The sequence below is a fragment of the Mustela lutreola genome, chromosome 10, assembly GCF_030435805.1.
Source record: "Mustela lutreola isolate mMusLut2 chromosome 10, mMusLut2.pri, whole genome shotgun sequence".
NCBI lineage: Eukaryota > Metazoa > Chordata > Mammalia > Carnivora > Mustelidae > Mustela > Mustela lutreola.
In genome coordinates this window covers 65,320,373-65,326,952 of record NC_081299.1, presented here as the reverse complement: position 1 = coordinate 65,326,952, position 6,580 = coordinate 65,320,373, and the positions used below count along the sequence as shown (strand labels likewise).

Genomic DNA, 6,580 nt, shown 5'->3' with positions numbered 1-6,580 from the left:
AGTGCTACATTAGGAACTCAGGCTAAAAAGACAGGTAAAACATGGTCAAGCAAAACGTGGTCTAGAGTTTAGACCAGAGTTTAGATAGTCTAGCAGGAACAAGAGTCTATAGTTTATAGTGGGGAAGACAGAAAAAGAGAATTCACTGTGGTATAATCAAGCACTGACACTGAGACAGCCCAAGGGAACCATCACTAACTGTCACTAACTGAGGCTGAAGGAATTAGAGGAGGCTGCCAGAAGGAAAGTGATGAGTCACTGAGTCCTAGAGAATGAGCAGGATCTATCCAGGAAAAGAGAAGAAGAGTGATTCAGGTATGTGCAAAGGTACAGAGACAGGATGGGGTGTAACAAGGAGAGCTAGTAGTAGAGGAGTTCAGTTCAGACGAAGCATAGAGTTGAGGTGGACACTAAGGAAGGAATATTATATTTTTACATCTCAATGAATGCTGACAAAAGGTAATGAGGAAAGTACTATTCTCAGCCTCCTCCCCCATTTCATAGTTAAAGAAACAGAAACCCAGTTAGAGTCAGTGATTTGCCCAAGGTCATACATTGTAGAAGTGGATAAGATAAAATTCTAACTTAGAAATTCTGATTCCAGGGGCACTAGGGTAGCTGAGTCATTAAGCATCTGCCTTCAGCTCAGGTCATGATCCCAGGGTCCTAGGATGGAGCCCCACGTCAGACTCCCTGCTCAGTGGAAAACCTGCTTCACCCTCTCCCACACCCCTGCTTGTGTTCCCTCTCTCAGTGTCTCTTTCTTTCTGTCAAATAAATACATAAAATCTTCAAAAAAAAAAAAAAAGGAAGGAAGGAAGGAAAAAGAAAGAGAAATTCTGATTCCAGAGCTCAGGCTCATCTGCTAATCATGAATAGATTGCATGCTATGCTAAGAAATTTGAATTTTATCCTGAAGGGCATGAGAGGCCAACAATTTTTGGCAGGAAAATGACAGGGTCCATTTTGCCTTTTAAAAGGATGACCCAGGGGCGCCTGGGTGGCTCAGTGGGTTAAAGCCTCTACCTTCGGCTCCAGTCATGATCCCAAGGTCCTTGGATTGAGTCACACATTGGGCTCTCTGCTCAGCAGGGAGCCGGCTTCCTCCTCTCTCTCTGCCTGCCTCTCAGCCTACTTGTGATCTCTGTGCATTGTCTTTTAAAATCTTTAAAAAAAAAAAAAAAAAAAGGATGACCCAAGTTACTGAAGGAAGCAGAGCTAGACCGGAGATGGAACTGTGTACAGTTCTGCATGTTGTACCTCAAACAACTCTAGGGAGAGCCATTAAACATGTGGTCTATGAATAGCACCCATGAAGTTGTGCAGTGCACAACCTACATGACCATTTTGATGTAATCACAAGTTAGGGGCGACTACAGTATTCCAGTCATAAAATATATGAGCAATTAAACTAAGAAAGAACAATGGCAGAGAAGGGAATGGTTTATAATGCAGAAATAATGTAGAATCACCAGAAGTTGGTGGCTGGTTGGATGAAGGTGGTGACACAGAGAAAAAGAAAATGGTTTTATTTTGTCTCAGTCTAAGTTGGGACTATATTTTTTCATCTTCTTCCCTATTTGGTTCCGGGTTACAAACTTGCACATGATTTGGAAAGTGAAATGAAGCAGCAGCCTTTATGCTCTGAGGGTCATCATGGTTAGAGGTGAGAAGAAAGAGATGCAGATTTTGATGAAGTCCCAAAAGTTCATTTTCACTTTTGTTTCCTTTGCCTTTGGAGACATATCTTGAAAGAAGTTGCTGTGGCTGATATTGAAGAGATTACTGCCTATGTTCTCCTCTAGGATTCTGATGGATTTCTGTCTCACGTTGAGGTCTTTTACCCATTTTGAGTTTATCTTTGTGTACGGTGTAAGAGAATGGTCGAGTTTCATTCTTCTACTTATAGCTTTTGGGACTTCATCAAAATCAAAAGCTTCTGCACAGCAAAGGAAACAGTCAAAAAAACAAAGAGGCAACCCACGGAATGGGAGAATATATTTGCAAATGACAGTACAGACAAAAGGTTGATATCCAGGATCTATAATGAACTCCTCAAACTCAACACACATGAAACAGACAATCATATCAAAAAATGGGCAGAAGATATGAATAGACACTTCTCCAATCAAGACATACAAATGGCTTTTAGACACATGAAAAAATGTTCATCATCACTAGCCCTCAGGGAGATTCAAATTAAAACCACATTGAGATATCACCTTACACCAGTTAGAATGGCCAAAATTAACAAAACAGGAAACAACATGTGTTGGAGAGGATGTGGAGAAAGGGGAACCCTCTTACACTCTTGGTGGGAATGCAAGTTGGTGCAGCCTCTTTGGAGAACAGTGTGGAGATTCCTCAAGAAATTAAAAATAGAACTTCCCTATGACCCTGCAATTGCACTCCTGGGTATTTACCCCAAAAATACAGATGTAGTGAAAAGAAGGGCCATCTGTACCCCAATGTTTATAGCAGCAATGGCCACGGTCGCCAAACTGTGGAAAGAACCAAGATGCCCTTCAACAAATAAATAAATAAGGAAGATGTGGTCCTTATACACTATGGAATATTATGCCTCCATCAGAAAGGATGAATACCCAACTTTTGTAGCAACATGGACGGGACTGGAAGAGATTATGCTGAGTGAAATAAGTCAAGCAGAGAGAGTCAATTATCATATGGTTTCACTTATTTGTGGAGCATAACAAATATCATGGAGGACAAGGGGTGTTAGAGAGGAGAAGGGAGTTGGGGTAAATTGGAAGGGGAGGTGAATCATGAGAGACTATGGACTCTGAAAAATAATCTGAGGGGTTTGAAGTGGCAGGAGGGTGGGAGGTTGGGGTACCACGTGGTGGGTATTATAGAGGGCACGGATTGCATGGAGCACTGGGTGTGGTGAAAAAATAATTAATACTGTTTTTCTGAAAATAAATTAATTATTTTTTTTTAAAAAAAGAGTGCAGAGAAGCAAGCAGGTCCCGGTTTGTACTTGCTGTTCCCCACTCTGCACTCTCCTCTGCTTCTAGGTCCAGCTGTTGAGGTCAGATGTCCATGTCCATCTGCCTGCCCTGCTGACCAGCAGCAACTCACCACGATACCCAATGGAAAACTCAGAAAGGCAACCATAAGAACCAGATCACAGCCCAGCACAGACCTCCAAAGTCCTCTTTATGGACCATTTCAGCAGACACCCCTTAAGTCCTGATTTGTCCACCCTGCCAGTGCTTTGGGAGGACTTCTTGGTGACTTCCTGCTCCACCTACTCTCCTCTCCTCCCTCTTCACCTACTTCTCCAGCTTCAGTTCCTGATCTCAGCAGAGTTTTTTGGTAGCAGTTGAGAAGATTAGTCTGAAATTTATATGGAGCTGCAGAGATCATATAATAGTCAAAAAAAACTTTGGAAATTTAAAAAAATGGAAGATGTCAGGACTATTATAAAGGACTCTATCACAGAGCTGTAAAAATGGACACCCAAATTACACAGGGACAAAACCTGTGTTAAACTTGCCTAGGATAACTTGGAAAGTAGACCATATGCCCACTGAGACTGTAACTCTGGGGGAAGTAGTTGGCAAGAGAATAACTCTGGGCTTACGTTTATTTTGTAGGTCAAGCAAAGTATTGTAAGAAAGGAGCTCAGGAAATAATTGGCCAGTTTGTAAGAAGCAGTTGAGGGTCCAGAAATTGGGGGGTCTGTCTAGGAAGGCGATATGAAAACTATTAGAACCCAAATTTTAAGACAATTTTTGAAAAAAATACTTGAACACAAAATCCCATTGAAACCTAGCTTTGCTGCTGCTATTGAGGCTAACAAAGTTAGTTGTAGTGGGGTTTAGAGGTAAGGACCCTGACTTAAGATGTAGGACAGTCTCCCACTATCTCTGACACCACTGCGAGATTTCCATCCTTTCATCATTAGAGTAAACACAGTCCTGATGCAAAGGAATGTGGATCAGAGAAAACGTATTCAAGGGTCATGCCACTCTCTAGGAACTGTGGACAATGCAGCAGCATCAACCTCCCAAAGTGGTCATACAACAAGATAGACAAAAGAAGGGCCTTGCCTTCATTTCTGAGACAAAAGCACTGTAATTTGGGTTTTTCTAAGAAAAAGTGCCCAAAGATTCAGTACACTTGGTTACTTGTATTCTTGACAGGATCTTTTTTTTTTTTTCTTAATCTTATCTTTTCAGTGCTCCAAGATTCATTGTTTATGCACCACATGCAGTGTCCTCTCCTTAATACCCACTACCAGGATTACCCATCCTCCTGACTCCTCGCCCTTCTAAAACCCTTAGTTTATTTCTCAGAGTCCACAGTCTCTCATGGTTTGTCTCCCCCTCCGATTTCCCCCAATTCACTTTTCCTTTCCTTCTCCTAATGTCCTCCATGCTATTCCTTATACTCCACAAGTAAGTGAAACCATATGATAATTGACTCTCTCTGCTGACTTATTTCACTCAGCATAATCTCCTCCAGTCCCATCCATGTTGATACAAAAGTTGGGTATTCATCCTCACTAATGGAGGCATAATACTCCATTGTATGTATGGACCATATCTTCTTTATCCATTTGTCTGTTGAAGGGCATCCTGGCTCTTTCCACAGTTTGGAGATTGTGGCCATTGCTGCTATGAACATTGGGGCACAGACAGCCCTTCTTTTCACTACATCTGTATCTTTGGGGTAAATACCCAGTAGTGCAATTGCAGGGTCATAGGGTAGCTCTATTTTTAATATCTTAAGGAACCTCCATGCTGTTTTCCAAAGTGGCTGCACCAACTTGCATTTCCACCAAGAGTGTAAAAGGGCTCCCCTTTTTCCTGTTCTCTTTCATTTTCAGTTACTTTATTACAACTTAATCTTTGTAAATCCTACTTTGGGTCATTCAAGCTTCTGGGAAGTACTTTGGATTACCATAACTACAGTCTTCATTCTGAAAGTCTTCTTCATAGGCTTGAAATGCCTTATTTTATTGGTACCTTCTTTCATGATGCCTTTTAAATCCAAGAATTACTGGTATGCATTCTTAGAAGAATTTTGTTCCCATATCTGTTTTGTTCCATTACCTTATTAACCACAGGGAGTTTGGTAATATAACTAGAATCTTCAGATGTTACTAGCTTTATTCTACCTCATTTTAATGTTTTTGGATTTTTTTTTAAGATAAGGATTTTCAGACAGGTTTTGTGAATATTCTTTACATGACCAAGCTATAAAGTGACTGGTTCAGATAATAGCTGACCAATATGTCAAGCAGAATTTTGTAAGATTATTTTTCCCATCTGTCAGTATATATTTCCCAAATAATGCATTACCTCGTGGTTTCATCAAGAGAATGTCCACTAGTGAGAACTATGATTTCAAACCACATAACCAAAAGGAAAGATGGAGCTACTTCATCACACCTTCAAACATAATTAAGTCCTATAAACTATTAAAACCACAAAATATTAATTGTATTTGGTTATAATGACCATTACTAAAGTCACTGGGATAGATTTCTTTGTTAAAATTTAAGAAAAATGTTTCCAGTGGTACCTGGGTAACTCAGTCAGTTAAGCATCTGATTCTTGATTTTGGCTCAGGTCATGATCTCAGGATCATGAGATGGAGCCCTACATCAGGCTCCACATTCAGTGGAGAGTCTGCTTGAGAGTCTCTCTTCCTCTCCCTCTGCCCCTCCCCACCACACTCTCTAAGATAAATAAATCTTTTTAAAAAAAGTTTGCAAACAGTTTGGGAGCATTAAAATAAGATTTTAGTATCTCATTTTTTTTTTTTTTTTTTTTTTTTAATTTTTTATTTTTTATAAACATATATTTTTTATATACATATATTTTTATCCCCAGGTCTGTGAATCACCAGGTTTACACACTTCACAGCACTCACCAAATCACATACCCTCCCCAATGTCCATAATCCCACCCCCTTCTCCCCAACCCCCTCCCCCCGGCAACCCTCAGTTTGTTTTGTGAGATTAAGAGTCACTTATGGTTTGTCTCCCTCCCAATCCCATCTTGTTTCATTTATTCTTCTACCCACTTAAGCCTCCATGTTGCATCACCACTTCCTCATATCAGGGAGATCATATGATAGTTGTCTTTCTCTGCTTGACTTATTTCGCTAAGCATGATACGCTCTAGTTCCATCCATGTTGTTGCAAATGGCAAGATTTCATTTCTTTTGATGGCTGCATAGTATTCCATTGTGTATATATACCACATCTTCTTGATCCATTCATCTGTTGATGGACATCTAGGTTCTCATTTTTTAAAAAAATATTTTATTCGTCAGAAAGAGGGCACAAGCAGGGGGAGTAGCAGACAGAGGGAGAAGCAGCTTCCCTGCTGAATGGATGCAGACACCTAACTGAATGAGCCATCCAGGAATCCCAAGTATTTCATTTTTTTAATTCAAATGAGTGAAAAACATTGTTTTAACATATGTAAACAATATTCCACCTAATATCTATGTCAACATTTATTCTATTCTACTTGACATATGATTGCAGTATAAAACTATAAATGTATTTTCTTACTAATGTTATTGAAAAGAGCAACTGGATAAC

At 40.0% G+C, this 6,580-nt stretch overlaps 1 pseudogene; it reads left to right on the top strand.

Annotated features, from left to right (window-relative positions):
* The first annotated feature begins 272 nt into the window (after nt 1-272).
* LOC131810519 (E3 ubiquitin-protein ligase RNFT1-like) lies at nt 273-5,429 on the top strand (annotated as a pseudogene).
* Nucleotides 5,430-6,580: the final 1,151 nt, after the last annotated feature.